The sequence below is a fragment of the Pinus tabuliformis genome, chromosome Q, assembly GCF_031772625.1.
Source record: "Pinus tabuliformis cultivar Carrire ecotype Pingquan chromosome Q, CPIR1, whole genome shotgun sequence".
Classification (NCBI taxonomy): Eukaryota; Viridiplantae; Streptophyta; class Pinopsida; order Pinales; family Pinaceae; genus Pinus; species Pinus tabuliformis.
In genome coordinates this window covers 972,207,678-972,224,024 of record NC_142296.1, presented here as the reverse complement: position 1 = coordinate 972,224,024, position 16,347 = coordinate 972,207,678, and the positions used below count along the sequence as shown (strand labels likewise).

Below are 16,347 nucleotides of genomic sequence, written 5' to 3'. Positions count from 1 at the left end.
GTACGCTGCAGCCGAAATCCAATCATTGGTGACAAATTCAGTAGCCGCCATGGACAAAGGGGTGTTTGCTCAAAGTTATGGCCTGATGTTGATATGCCGTTTTCAGCAGTTACAGGAATGCGTCCAGATCTTATAATTAATCCACATGCGTTTCCATCTAGAACGACTATTGGAACACTTTTGGAGTCTATAGCTGCTAAGGGTGGTAGTCTCCAGGGAAAGTTTGTTGATGCAACTCCATTTGCAAGATCGAGGTTCTCTACAGTGGCACCCTTGGTACAGAGCTTACTTGTGAAATATTCATTGGTCCAGTTTACTATCAACGACTTTCGTCATATGGTTTCAGATAAATTTCAGGTCCGTTCCTTGGGTTCTATTAATCTAGTTACTAGACAACCAATTTCAGGAAGCAATTTCCTACAACCAAGATCTTGTAGCAAATACACAGTTTTCGCTTCAATTATTCACAAGATATGTATGCGCTGATATTGGAAACTATATAGCGCTATTCAAAGGCAGAGTCAAGTCAAACCCAAATTAAACCCAGATTACCAACCGCAACAGAAAAATAGGAACCAATTTCCTATTTCAAGGCCTCAGAAATCAAAAAGATCTGCGCTCCATGTTTATTAGTTATCAGAGGATTTTTTGAGGGACATTGTATTATTTTAGAATAGAAGGCTGTGCTCTTTTCTATTATTGTAAATTGCAGTTCAAACAGCGCCCTGATTGTGGGGTCGATCTGTTGTTTTTGTTTTAGAATAGTTTATAAAAATAATCATTTTGTAATAAAAAAAGGAGTTGGAGAGTTAGTAAGTAAGAGAAGAGAGAAGAGAATTAGAAGAAAATTCTAAGTGCTGGAGGAGAACAGAGCTTTCAGTGTACAGTTTTTGACAGAGTTTTTTAATGAAATTTCACAGCTCTGACTTCTGAGATTCCTGTGGCATGATAAGTTAGCATTAGTTTTCCTCTTGTTTCATATGTAATCTGTTATGTTCCATTTCACTACATGATCATTTCTAACTGAACAAATGAAGTGTTTAGGTAAGAATTCATGCCTGCCATGCTCTGCCTATAAGTTTGTTCATGTTTAATGTTTTCTACTGTTTAAGGAGGATTCAAAGTCATTGTTTGCCCTCCTTAGCTCCTCACCAGTCTTGCCATCCCATTTAAAATCTAGATTTGATGCTAAATTTCTTGCCTACCTTGCCTCAGTCGGTATTCTATGTTGTTCATTATATTTCTCCGTTCAAGCTGTGATTTTGCCCGTACAGCCCAGAAAAACCCCGTTATTTAATTAAAAAACCCCAAAATCAATCTTTCTAATCAGTTTACTAGCCTAATATCAGTGTTACCCGTTTGGTCATCTCATCAATTGAAGATCTACCGAGATTGACCGGAGAGAGCCTTCTCCTGCCCCGTAGGGCTAGCTACGGGGCTGAATGGTTTGATGTTGCCTTGAGGTTTACCTTTCTCAGCCTGAGGTGAAATCTCAAGCGCTAACATACTGGCGACCATACTGGGGAGAACATTCAACTTGTTGATTGTCTTGTCCCAGTACATGCAATCAAGGTGCAGATCTGATGCTGATGGTGGACAGCAGTCAGACACATATGCAGGCTGAACCATTCACCTGGCGACTCCAATTCGATCCAGACATTCCAACGCTTGCTGATCCATTCATGCAATGGAAGGGTATGTGGCAAACCCTACCCTGTGTGAAGCTGTAGAAGAAATAAGAAAGAAGTTAGCAGATACTGAATTTGATGAAGATGTTTTCAGTGCCTTGCTTCAATGCTCGAAATCTCTTAAGGTCTTCAAAACTAAATTGTATGAGTTAATTGTTGAAAGAATCGAAAAGGAGATTCAGTGTCTCGATGAGCAAATTCGGTCATATGATTTCCAAGACCCTAAAAAGTTCTTGGAAATCCTTCCTCATTCGAAAAAAGATATCATAGAATTGCCTACAGTCGTTTGCATTGACAATGTGCAGCTGGAATTATGTATTGCAGAGTTGGGGCAGCCAACAGAGTCTGGCTTCCGTGATCCTATTGCGGCATACATGGACACATTTTTCAGTTTGATTGACAGATCAGGCTGTCTTTTCCGTGACCAGGGTCATTACTTACATGAAGGGCTACCAACAATTGCATCTGTGTCCTGGCGGAAGCATTCTCGAGCGGCATCATTTTCAGGTTTACTTGAATGGCTAATCTGGCATTTTAGTATTACTTGATCTAGTGTTTGTACAGCAAAGTAGGGTAGCTTTGTAAATAAATAAGCACCCATAAGGGCAGCATCTTGTTTTAGTTTGCTTGAAGATTGTTTGAGTTCAGTTTCAGTTTGAAAATAAGTCAAGAGTTGCGTTGATGATGACTCCATTGCCCAATGGGTGGAGGCACTGTCTGCTCTCCCAAAGTTCTGCGGTTCTTGGCACCTCCATGGAGCGGCAGCTGCCATCCCAAGTGGAGCCGATGTTAGACTCTGTCTCATGTCAGAGATTGATTCTTCTTCAAAACCCTGTTTTGAAGAAGAAATCATTAAATGTGTTGTTTTAGATTATGTAGTTTATCTCCAGCTCTTCAAAAGGCAGCAGCGACTTCAAGCTCCTATCCCTGCAAAAAAACAAAAGAAACAAAACATCATCAGCAATCATGTCCATTTGTTTGATCTGGTCTAGAAGTTGTCTTCAGTTGTCATTTGGTTATATAGCTCTCCATACATTTGGTTGCTCAAATCTGGTTACTTAGCAAAGGAATTGTTGGAATGAAAGGCATACTTTAGTCCATCATTGGATGCAAGCAATCAAGCCCTGCTCCCTCATGTATAAAAATAAGGAGAAAAGGTCACCATAGCAATGAACAATCCTGTCAGTAAATTGATGTGGCATTTTGTGATGTGTAAGGAGAAAATGCATTACATAAATCAGTTTGTTGATGGGCCAATACAGGACTGCAATAAAACAATTGTGTATATCTCTAACTGATTGATTCAAGGCACCTTTTGAGCAAAACATTGGCAAAGAGCTGGGATGTCTGTGCGCGGAGTGCGGTAGTTGAGTATGCGCAACAATGTGGAGGAGGGAGTTTCAGCTCAAGATTTGGTGCATGGGAGAGTTGTGCAAATGCTTGATAATGGCGTACTCAAATGATGAAATGAACTCATTTGTGGGGCTCTACAAAATGGGACCATGGAGGGATTCTTTGAACTCATTTCATACTTCCAAACACAATCTGAACCTGCCTACTGTGGATTGGCTACTCTTGCAGTTGTTCTCAATGCTCTTGCAATTGATCCTGGAAAAAAATGGAAGGGCATGCCTTGAAGTCGCATACTTTAGTTCATGTTTTTTGAGGCGCTGAATCGATGCTGGACTGTTGTGAACCTTTGGAAAAGGTGAAAGTTGAGGGCATGCCTAGCTAATTGTTCTGGAGCTAAGGTTGAAGCTTTCCGCTCCAATCAAAGTTCTATTGATGAATTCCGGAGATTTGTAGCAAAGTGTGCTTCTTCTGAAGATTTGCCATGTGATTACATCATATCATAGAGCTCCACTAAAGCAGACAGGATCTGGCCATTTTTCACCGATTGGTGGATACCATGCTGGAAAAGACATGGCACTTGTTTTAGATGTCGCTCGATTCAAGTATCCTCCCCACTGGGTTCCACTTTCACTTCTTTGGGAGGCAATGAATACCATAGACGAAACGATTCAAAAATACAGGGGGTTTATGCTAATCTTGAAGCACCGGCAGGGTCCGTCCTTACTTTATACTTTGGTTCTGCAGCTTCTGAAAGCAGAAGTTTTTGACAGTGTAGGAAAAATCCTCTCTGTAGTTTTTTAATCATTACCTGCAAATCTTACAGATTTCATCAAGTGGATTAACGAAGTTAGAAGGTTGGACAACTCTGCGAAAACTATAGATTAGGAAGAAGCTGAGCGAATTGCTATCAAGGGAGAATTATTGCAACGAATAAAGGAAACAGAAATTTACAAGGTTGCGGATAAGTGGTCTTCATCTGCAACCTCGTGTCTTCATCTGCAACCTCGTGCTGCGCTTTATCATGGTCGACTGAAGATAATTCGTTGGAAATAATTGAAAATGTTTGCTGCCAAAGGGAAGTCACCCAATGTGAACTGATTGGTGTATCAAAAGAGTGTTTTTGTAATAAAGCTTGTATGCTAGTGAGCAAGTATAATGCAGTGGATGTATGTATATTGTTATTGAGATGTATTAAGCAGAAATAAAGCTTTATCATGCAAGGAGCGTTGTTAAAGTTTGCGCACAAGACATATGGCATATCTTTTCTCGGGTTTGAGCATTGACTTGACAACAAAGATATGGAGTGGGAAAGCAACATACGTGTCTACATGATCTCAAGGACGTGTCTACATGATTTCAAGAATCACACGAAGGAAATCCATGCCGTCAAGTGGAGCCCCACTGGTCCATGTATAAATAATCCTAATGAACAATTAAATATTGGCCAGACTCTTCAATCAGGGGTTCCTTATTGCAGTGTAATCGATACTGTAACCACTCAGAGCAAACTTCATAAACTGAAGGGTGCTGAGACTGTTGTTGTTGATTATGTAGCTGCGATTGGAACAAAGTCAAAGGATCCTTTACAAAAGGTAAAAATACGGGTACGCTGCAGCCGAAATCCAATCATTGGTGACAAATTCAGTAGCCGCCATGGACAAAGGGGTGTTTGCTCACAGTTATGGCCTGATGTTGATATGCCGTTTTCAGCAGTTACAGGAACGCGTCCAGATCTTATAATTAATCCACATGCGTTTCCATCTAGAACGACTATTGGAACATTTTTGGAGTCTATAGCTGCTAAGGGTGGTAGTCTTCAGGGAAAGTTTGTTGATGCAACTCCATTTGCAAGATCGAGGTTCTCTACAGTGGCACCCTTGGTACAGAGCTTACTTGTGAAATATTCATTGGTCCAGTTTACTATCAACGACTTTCGTCATATGGTTTCAGATAAATTTCAGGTCCGTTCCTTGGGTTCTATTAATCCAGTTACTAGACAACCAATTTCAGGAAGCAATTTCCTACAGCCAAGATCTTGTAGCAAATACACAGTTTTCGCTTCAATTATTCACAAGATATGTATGCGCTGATATTGGAAACTATATAGCGCTATTCAAAGGCAGAGTCAAGTCAAACCCAAATTAAACCCAGATTACCAACCGCAACAGAAAAATAGGAACCAATTTCCTATTTCAAGGCCTCAGAAATCAAAAAGATCTGCGCTCCATGTTTATTAGTTATCAGAGGATTTTTTGAGGGACATTGTATTATTTTAGAATAGAAGGCTGTGCTCTTTTCTATTATTGTAAATTGCACTTCAAACAGCGCCTTGATTGTGGGGTCGATTTGTTGTTTTTGTTTTAGAATAGTTTATAAAAATAATCATTTTGTAATAAAAAAGGAGTTGGAGAGTTAGTAAGTAAGAGAAGAGAGAAGAGAATTAGAAGAAAATTCTGAGTGCTGGAGGAGAACAGAGCTTTCAGTGTACAGTTTTTGACAGAGTTTTTTAATGAAATTTCATAGCTCTGACTTCTGAGATTCCTGTGGCATGATAAGTTAGCATTAGTTTTCCTCTTGTTTCATATGTAATTTGTTATGTTCCATTTCACTACATGATCATTTCTAACTGAACAAATGAAGTGTTTAGGTAAGAATTCATGCCTGCCATGCTCTGCCTATAAGTTTTTTCATGTTTAATGTTTTCTACTGTTTAAGGAGGATTCAAAGTCATTGTTTGCCCTCCTTAGCTCCTCACCAGTCTTGCCATCCCATTTAAAATCTAGATTTGATGCTAAATTTCTTGCCTACCTTGCCTCAGTCGGTATTCTGTGTTGTTCATTATATTTCTCTGTTCAAGCTGTGATTTTGCCCGTACAGCCCAGAAAAACCCCGTTATTTAATTAAAAAACCCCAAAATCAATCTTTCTAATCAGTTTACTAGCCTAATATCAGTGTTACCCGTTTGGTCATCTCATTAATTGAAGATCTACCGAGACTGACCGGAGAGAGCCTTCTCCTGCCCCGTAGGGCTAGCTACAGGGCTGAATGGTTTGATGTTGCCTTGAGGTTTACCTTTCTCAGCCTGAGGTGAAATCTCAAGCGCTAACATACTGGCGACCATACTGGGGAGAACATTCGACTTGTTGATTGTCTTGTCCCAGTACATGCAATCAAGGTGCAGATCTGATGCTGATGGTGGACAACAGTCAGACACATATGCAGGCTGAACCATTCACCTGGCGACTCCAATTCGATCCAAACATTCCAACGCTTGCTGATCCATTCATGCAATGGAAGAGTATGTGGCAAACCCTACCCTGTGTGAAGCTGTAGAATAAATAAGAAAGAAGTTAGCAGATACTGAATTCGATGAAGATGTTTTCAGTGCCTTGCTACAATGCTCGAAATCTCTTAAGGTCTTCAAAACTAAATTGTATGAGTTAATTGTTGAAAGAATCGAAAAGGAGATTCAGTGTCTCGATGAGCAAATTCGGTCATATGATTTCCAAGACCCTAAAAAGTTCTTGGAAATCCTTCCTCATTCGAAAAAAGATATCATAGAATTGCCTACAGTCGTTTACATTGACAATGTGCAGCTGGAAGTATGTATTGCAGAGTTGGGGCAGCCAACAGAGTCTGGCTTCCGTGATCCTATTGCGGCATACATGGACACATTTTTCAGTTTGATTGACAGATCAGGCTGTCTTTTCCGTGACCAGGGTCATTACTTACATGAAGGGCTCCCAACAATTGCATCTGTGTCCTGGCGGAAGCATTCTCGAGCGGCATCATTTTCAGGTTTACTTGAATGGCTAATCTGGCATTTTAGTATTACCTGATCTAGTGTTTGTACAACAAAGTAGGGTAGCTTTGTAAATAAATAAGCAGCCATAAGGGCAGCATCTTGTTTTAGTTTGCTTGAAGATTGTTTGAGTTCAGTTTCAGTTTGAAAATAAGTCAAGAGTTGCGTTGATGATGACTCCATTGCCCAATGGGTGGAGGCACTATCTGCTCTCCCAATGTTCTGCGGTTCTTGGCACCTCCACGGAGCGGCAGCTGCCATCCCAAGTGGAGCCGATGTTAGACTCCGTCTCATGTCAGAGATTGATTCTTCTTCAAAACCCTGTTTTGAAGAAGAAATCATTAAATGTGTTGTTTTAGATTATGTAGTTTATCTCCAGCTCTTCAAAAGGCAGCAGCGACTTCAAGCTCCTATCCCTGCAAAAAACAAAAGAAACGAAACATCATCAGCAATCATGTCCATTTGTTTGATCTGGTCTAGAAGTTGTCTTCAGTTGTCATTTGGTTATATAGCTCTCCATACATTTGGTTGCTCAAATCTGGTTACTTAGCAAAGGAATTGCTGGAATGAAAGGCATACTTTAGTCCATCATTGGATGCAAGCAATCAAGCCCTGCTCCCTCATGTATAAAAATAAGGAGAAAAGGTCACCATAGCAATAAACAATCCTGTCAGTAAATTGATGTGGCATTCTGTGATGTTTAAGGAGAAAATGCATTACATAAATCAGTTTGTTGATGGGCCAATACAGGACTGCAATAAAACAATTGTGTATATCTCTAACTGATTGATTCAAGGCACCTTTTGAGCAAAACATTGGGAAAGAGCTGGGATGTCTATGCGCGGAGTGCGGTAGTTGAGTATGCGCAACAATGTGGAGGAGGGAGTTTCAGCTCAAGATTTGGTGCATGGGAGAGTTGTGCAAATGCTTGATAATGGCGTACTCAAATGATGGAATGAACTCATTTGTGGGGCTCTACAAAATGGGACCATGGAGGGATTCTTTGAACTCATTTCATATTTCCAAACACAATCTGAACCTGCCTACTGTGGATTGGCTACTCTTGCAGTTGTTCTCAATGCTCGTGCAATTGATCCTGGAAGAAAATGGAAGGGCATGCCTTGAAGTCGCATACTTTAGTTCATGTTTTTTGAGGCGCTGAATCGATGCTGGACTGTTGTGAACCTTTGGAAAAGGTGAAAGTTGAGGGCATGCCTAGTTAATTGTTCTGGAGCTAAGGTTGAAGCTTTCCGCTCCAATCAAAGTTCTATTGATGAATTCCGGAGATTTGTAGCAAAATGTGCTTCTTCTGAAGATTTTCCATGTGATTACATCATATCATAGAGCTCCACTAAAGCAGACAGGATCTGGCCATTTTTCACCGATTGGTGGATACCATGCTGGAAAAGACATGGCACTTGTTTTAGATGTCGCTCGATTCAAGTATCCTCCCCACTGGGTTCCACTTTCACTTCTTTGGGAGGCAATGAATACCATAGACGAAACGATTCAAAAATACAGGGGGTTTATGCTAATCTTGAAGCACCGGCAGGGTCCGTCCTTACTTTATACTTTGGTTCTGCAGCTTCTGAAAGCAGAAGGTTTTGACAGTGTAGGAAAAATCCTCTCTGTAGTTTTTTAATCATTACCTGCAAATCTTACAGATTTCATCAAGTGGATTAACGAAGTTAGAAGGTTGGACAACTCTGCGAAAACTATAGATTAGGAAGAAGCTGAGCGAATTGCTATCAAGGGAGAATTATTGCAACGAATAAAGGAAACAGAAATTTACAAGGTTGCGGATAAGTGGTCTTCATCTGCAACCTCGTGTCTTCATCTGCAACCTCGTGCTGCGCTTTATCATGGTCTACTGAAGATAATTTGTTGGAAATAATTGAAAATGGTTGCTGCCAAAGGGAAGTCACCCAATGTGAACTGATTGGTGTATCAAAAGAGTGTTTTTGTAATAAAGCTTGTATGCTAGTGAGCAAGTATAATGCAGTGGATGTATGTATATTGTTATTGAGATGTATTAAGCAGAAATAAAGCTTTATCATGCAAGGAGCGTTGTTAAAGTCTGCGCACAAGACATATGGCATATCTTTTCTCGGGTTTGAGCATTGACTTGACAACAAAGATATGGAGTGGGAAAGCAACATACGTGTCTACATGATCTCAAGGACGTGTCTACATGATTTCAAGAAGCACACGAAGGAAATCCATGCCGTCAAGTGGAGCCCCACTGGTCCGTGTACAAATAATCCTAATGAACAATTAAATATTGGCCAGACTCTTCAATCAGGGGATCCTTATTGCAGTGTAATCGATACTGTAACCACTCAGAGCAAACTTCATAAACTGAAGGGTGCTGAGACTGCTGTTGTTGATTATGTAGCTGCGATTGGAACAAAGTCAAAGGATCCTTTACAAAAGGTAAAAATACGGGTACGCTGCAGCCGAAATCCAATCATTGGTGACAAATTCAGTAGCCGCCATGGACAAAGGGGTGTTTGCTCACAGTTATGGCCTGATGTTGATATGTCGTTTTCAGCAGTTACAGGAATGCGTCCAGATCTTATAATTAATCCACATGCGTTTCCATCTAGAACGACTATTGGAACGTTTTTGGAGTCTATAGCTGCTAAGGGTGGTAGTCTCCAGGGAAAGTTTGTTGATGCAACTCCATTTGCAAGATCGAGGTTCTCTACAGTGGCACCCTTGGTACAGAGCTTACTTGTGAAATATTCATTGGTCCAGTTTACTATCAACGACTTTCGTCATATGGTTTCAGATAAATTTCAGGTCCGTTCCTTGGGTTCTATTAATCCAGTTACTAGACAACCAATTTCAGGAAGCAATTTCCTACAGCCAAGATCTTGTAGCAAATACACAGTTTTCGCTTCAATTATTCACAAGATATGTATGCGCTGATATTGGAAACTATATAGCGCTATTCAAAGGCAGAGTCAAGTCAAACCCAAATTAAACCCAGATTACCAACCGCAACAGAAAAATAGGAACCAATTTCCTATTTCAAGGCCTCAGAAATCAAAAATATCTGCGCTCCATGTTTATTAGTTATCAGAGGATTTTTTGAGGGACATTGTATTATTTTAGAATAGAAGGCTGTGCTCTTTTCTATTATTGTAAATTGCAGTTCAAACAGCGCCCTGATTGTGGGGTCGATTTGTTGTTTTTGTTTTAGAATAGTTTATAAAAATAATCATTTTGTAATAAAAAAGGAGTTGGAGAGTTAGTAAGTAAGAGAAGAGAGAAGAGAATTAGAAGAAAATTCTGAGTGTTGGAGGAGAACAAAGCTTTCAGTGTACAGTTTTTGACAGAGTTTTTTAATGAAATTTCACAGCTCTAACTTCTGAGATTCCTGTGGCATGATAAGTTAGCATTAGTTTTCCTCTTGTTTCATATGTAATCTGTTATGTTCCATTTCACTACATGATCATTTCTAACTGAACAAATGAAGTGTTTAGGTAAGAATTCATGCCTACCATGCTCTGCCTATAAGTTTGTTCATGTTTAATGTTTTCTACTGTTTAAGGAGGATTCAAAGTCATTGTTTTCCCTCCTTAGCTCCTCACCAGTCTTGCCATCCCATTTAAAATCTAGATTTGATGCTAAATTTCTTGCCTACCTTGCCTTAGTCGGTATTCTGTGTTGTTCATTATATTTCTCTGTTCAAGCTGTAATTTTTCCCGTACAGCCCAGAAAAACCCCGTTATTTAATTAAAAAACCCCAAAATCAATCTTTCTAATAAGTTTACTAGCCTAATATCAGTGTTACCCGTTTGGTCATCTCATTAATTGAAGATCTACCGAGACTGACCGGAGAGAGCCTTCTCCTGCCCCGTAGGGCTAGCTACGGGGCTGAATGGTTTGATGTTGCCTTGAGGTTTACCTTTCTCAGCCTGAGGTGAAATCTCAAGCGCTAACATACTGGCGACCATACTGGGGAGAACATTCGACTTGTTGATTGTCTTGTCCCAGTACATGCAATCAAGGTGCAGATCTGATGCTGATGGTGGACAGAAGTCAGACACATATGCAGGCTGAACCATTCACCTGGCGACTCCAATTCGATCCAAACATTCCAACGCTTGCTGATCCATTCATGCAATGGAAGAGTATGTGGCAAACCCTACCCTGTGTGAAGTTGTAGAAGAAATAAGAAAGAAGTTAGCAGATACTGAATTCGATGAAGATGTTTTCAGTGCCTTGCTACAATGCTCGAAATCTTTTAAGGTCTTCAAAACTAAATTGTATGAGTTAATTGTTGAAAGAATCGAAAAGGAGATTCAGTGTCTCGATGAGCAAATTCGGTCATATGATTTCCAAGACCCTAAAAAGTTCTTGGAAATCCTTCCTCATTCGAAAAAAGATATCATAGAATTGCCTACAGTCGTTTACATTGACAATGTGCAGCTGGAAGTATGTATTGCAGAGTTGGGGCAGCCAACAGAGTCTGGCTTCCGTGATCCTATTGCGGCATACATGGACACATTTTTCAGTTTGATTGACAGATCAGGCTGTCTTTTCCGTGACCAGGGTCATTACTTACATGAAGGGCTCCCAACAATTGCATCTGTGTCCTGGCGGAAGCATTCTCGAGCGGCATCATTTTCAGGTTTACTTGAATGGCTAATTTGGCATTTTAGTATTACCTGATCTAGTGTTTGTACAGCAAAGTAGGGTAGCTTTGTAAATAAATAAGCAGCCATAAGGGCAGCATCTTGTTTTAGTTTGCTTGAAGATTGTTTGAGTTCAGTTTCAGTTTGAAAATAAGTCAAGAGTTGCGTTGATGATGACTCCATTTCCCAATGGGTGGAGGCACTGTCTGCTCTCCCAAAGTTCTGCGGTTCTTGGCACCTCCACGGATCGGCAGCTACCATCCTAAGTGGAGCCGATGTTAGACTCCGTCTCATGTCAGAGATTGATTCTTCTTCAAAACCCTGTTTTGAAGAAGAAATCATTAAATGTGTTGTTTTAGATTATGTAGTTTATCTCCAGCTCTTCAAAAGGCAGCAGCGACTTCAAGCTCCTATCCCTGCAAAAAACAAAAGAAACAAAACATCATCAGCGATCATGTCCATTTGTTTGATCTGGTCTAGAAGTTGTCTTCAGTTGTCATTTGGTTATATAGCTCTCCATACATTTGGTTGCTCAAATCTGGTTACTTAGCAAAGGAATTGCTGGAATGAAAGGCATACTTTAGTCCATCATTGGATGCAAGCAATCAAGCCCTGCTCCCTCATGTATAAAAATAAGGAGAAAAGGTCACCATAGCAATAAACAATCCTGTCAGTAAATTGATGTGGCATTCTGTGATGTTTAAGGAGAAAATGCATTACATAAATCAGTTTGTTGATGGGCCAATACAGGACTTCAATAAAACAATTGTGTATATCTCTAACTGATTGATTCAAGGCACCTTTTGAGCAAAACATTGGCAAAGAGCTGGGATGTCTATGCGCGGAGTGCGGTAGTTGAGTATGCGCAACAATGTGGAGGAGGGAGTTTCAGCTCAAGATTTGGTGCATGGGAGAGTTGTGCAAATGCTTGATAATGGCGTACTCAAATGATGGAATGAACTCATTTGTGGGGCTCTACAAAATGGGACCATGGAGGGATTCTTTGAACTCATTTCATATTTCCAAACACAATCTGAACCTGCCTACTGTGGATTGGCTACTCTTGCAGTTGTTCTCAATGCTCGTGCAATTGATCCTGGAAGAAAATGGAAGGGCATGCCTTGAAGTCGCATACTTTAGTTCATGTTTTTTGAGGCGCTGAATCGATGCTGGACTGTTGTGAACCTTTGGAAAAGGTGAAAGTTGAGGGCATGCATAGTTAATTGTTCTGGAGCTAAGGTTGAAGCTTTCCGCTCCAATCAAAGTTCTATTGATGAATTCCGGAGATTTGTAGCAAAATGTGCTTCTTCTGAAGATTTGCCATGTGATTACATCATATCATAGAGCTCCACTAAAGCAGACAGGATCTGGCCATTTTTCACCGATTGGTGGATACCATGCTGGAAAAGACATGGCACTTGTTTTAGATGTCGCTCGATTCAAGTATCCTCCCCACTGGGTTCCACTTTCACTTCTTTGGGAGGCAATGAATACCATAGACGAAACGATTCAAAAATACAGGGGGTTTATGCTAATCTTGAAGCACCGGCAGGGTCCGTCCTTACTTTATACTTTGGTTCTGCAGCTTCTGAAAGCAGAAGGTTTTGACAGTGTAGGAAAAATCCTCTCTGTAGTTTTTTAATCATTACCTGCAAATCTTACAGATTTCATCAAGTGGATTAACGAAGTTAGAAGGTTGGACAACTCTGCGAAAACTATAGATTAGGAAGAAGCTGAGCGAATTGCTATCAAGGGAGAATTATTGCAACGAATAAAGGAAACATAAATTTACAAGGTTGCGGATAAGTGGTCTTCATCTGCAACCTCGTGTCTTCATCTGCAACCTCGTGCTGCGCTTTATCATGGTCTACTGAAGATAATTCGTTGGAAATAATTGAAAATGTTTGCTGCCAAAGGGAAGTCACCCAATGTGAACTGATTGGTGTATCAAAAGAGTGTTTTTGTAATAAAGCTTGTATGCTAGTGAGCAAGTATAATGCAGTGGATGTATGTATATTGTTATTGAGATGTATTAAGCAGAAATAAAGCTTTATCATGCAAGGAGCGTTGTTAAAGTCTACGCACAAGACAAATGGCATATCTTTTCTCGGGTTTGAGCATTGACTTGACAACAAAGATATGGAGTGTGAAAGCAACATACGTGTCTACATGATCTCAAGGACGTGTCTACATGATTTCAAGAAGCACACGAAGGAAATCCATGCCGTCAAGTGGAGCCCCACTGGTCCGTGTATAAATAATCCTAATGAACAATTAAATATTGGCCAGACTCTTCAATCAGGGGATCCTTATTGCAGTGTAATCGATACTGTAACCACTCAGAGCAAACTTCATAAACTGAAGGGTGCTGAGACTGCTGTTGTTGATTATGTAGCTGCGATTGGAACAAAGTCAAAGGATCCTTTACAAAAGGTAAAAATACGGGTACGCTGCACCCGAAATCCAATCATTGGTGACAAATTCAGTAGCCGCCATGGACAAAGGGGTGTTTGCTCACAGTTATGGCCTAATGTTGATATGCCGTTTTCAGCAGTTACAGGAATGCGTCCAGATCTTATAATTAATCCACATGCGTTTCCATCTAGAACGACTATTGGAACATTTTTGGAGTCTATAGCTGCTAAGGGTGGTAGTCTCCAGGGAAAGTTTGTTGATGCAACTCCATTTGCAAGATCGAGGTTCTCTACAGTGGCACCCTTGGTACAGAGCTTACTTGTGAAATATTCATTGGTCCAGTTTACTATCAACGACTTTCGTCATATGGTTTCAGATAAATTTCAGGTCCGTTCCTTGGGTTCTATTAATCCAGTTACTAGACAACCAATTTCAGGAAGCAATTTCCTACAGCCAAGATCTTGTAGCAAATACACAGTTTTCGCTTCAATTATTCCCAAGATATGTATGCGCTGATATTGGAAACTATATAGCGCTATTCAAAGGCAGAGTCAAGTCAAACCCAAATTAAACCCAGATTACCAACCGCAACAGAAAAATAGGAACCAATTTCCTATTTCAAGGCCTCAGAAATCAAAAATATCTGCGCTCCATGTTTATTAGTTATCAGAGGATTTTTTGAGGGACATTGTATTATTTTAGAATAGAAGGCTGTGCTCTTTTCTATTATTGTAAATTGCAGTTCAAACAGCGCCCTGATTATGGGGTCGATCTGTTGTTTTTGTTTTAGAATAGTTTATAAAAATAATCATTTTGTAATAAAAAAAGGAGTTGGAGAGTTAGTAAGTAAGAGAAGAGAGAAGAGAATTAGAAGAAAATTCTGAGTGCTGGAGGAGAACAGAGCTTTCAGTGTACAGTTTTTGACAGAGTTTTTTAATGAAATTTCACAGCTCTGACTTCTGAGATTCCTGTGGCATGATAAGTTAGCATTAGTTTTCCTCTTGTTTCATATGTAATCTGTTATGTTCCATTTCACTACATGATCATTTCTAACTGAACAAATGAAGTGTTTAGGTAAGAATTCATGCCTGCCATGCTCTGCCTATAAGTTTGTTCATGTTTAATGTTTTCTACTGTTTAAAGAGGATCAAAGTCATTGTTTGCCCTCCTTAGCTCCTCACCAGTCTTGCCATCCCATTTAAAATCTAGATTTGATGCTAAATTTCTTGCCTACCTTGCCTCAGTCGGTATTCTGTGTTGTTCATTATATTTCTCTGTTCAAGCTGTGATTTTGCCCGTACAGCCCAGAAAAACCCCGTTATTTAATTAAAAAACCCCAAAATCAATCTTTCTAATCAGTTTACTAGCCTAATATCAGTGTTACCCGTTTGGTCATCTCATCAATTGAAGATCTACCGAGACTGACCGGAGAGAGCCTTCTCCTGCCCCGTAGGGCTAGCTACGGGGCTGAATGGTTTGATGTTGCCTTGAGGTTTACCTTTCTCAGCCTGAGGTGAAATCTCAAGCGCTAACACCGCATATTTAAGAATCGTTGTTTATGCTATTAGTTTCCCTCTAAGATATACCAATGATCGTCACAGAGTATCCCAAGCATCAACAATCGTATGATGTGGTTCAAAGGAAGTATGATTTGATCGAGTTGTGTTTGCAAATGATCTTTTGCCTAGTGAAAGCATACCTTCAAAGTGTGTGCATGCATTCCTGGAATGTAGGTGTGGAGACAATGTAGAAAGTTCACTGAGAGACCTTTCATCATAAGATCTCTGACGCCCAATATTTAGAGGCCTTGGCTTCTCAAGAAGCTTTGAGAAATAAGAAGCACCGTTGTCATTCAGAATGTAGAGAGTCTCTGCAGTCTTCATTCTTGTTTCCTGAGAAATTTCTAATGGAAGTGTCGAAACGCTCAACCTGTCTTTAGGCATGTATGCACCTTTCTTTACTTCAAAGCAAACTGACAAACAAGCGAATTCAGAAAAATGAAAACCAAAAATAGAATCAAACAGTAACCATAAGACTTAATCTGAAAACAACGAAATTTACTCTAATAATAGGAAAATTTAAATTTTAGACTCATGGAATAAGTTTTAGTGAATTAATACAACACATGTGGCCTCAATACATAACTCTAAACGGAAATAAAATTAGTCTCAAACAAAGCAAACAAATTTTACATGTAAATTTCAAATCAGCGTTGGCAACAAAAAATTTGCTTGACAATGAAAGAAAAAATTCCCAAATAAGAAAAATTACTTTCGTAATAGGAACGCTTGACTTAGTGAAATAAATCTAGTCGGTTCAGGAGTACACTGGTTCCAAAGAAACAAGACAGAAAATGAAGTAGAATAAACCTCACAGAGAAAAATTTGAGGTCGCACGCAACTTTATTGAATAACAATGGAATTTATCTCAAAGAAACAAATTCATC

General features: G+C 39.8%; 4 pseudogenes; 3 read left to right on the top strand and 1 right to left on the bottom strand.

Annotated features, from left to right (window-relative positions):
- LOC149222723 (putative alkaline/neutral invertase B pseudogene) overlaps positions 1–15,844 on the bottom strand; it is a 37,510-nt pseudogene extending 21,666 nt beyond the window's left edge.
- Positions 2,792–5,131, top strand: LOC149222726 (glutathione gamma-glutamylcysteinyltransferase 2-like; annotated as a pseudogene).
- On the top strand, positions 7,435–8,889 carry LOC149222725 (glutathione gamma-glutamylcysteinyltransferase 1 pseudogene; annotated as a pseudogene).
- Positions 12,465–13,532, top strand: LOC149222724 (glutathione gamma-glutamylcysteinyltransferase 1-like; annotated as a pseudogene).
- Positions 15,845–16,347: the final 503 nt, after the last annotated feature.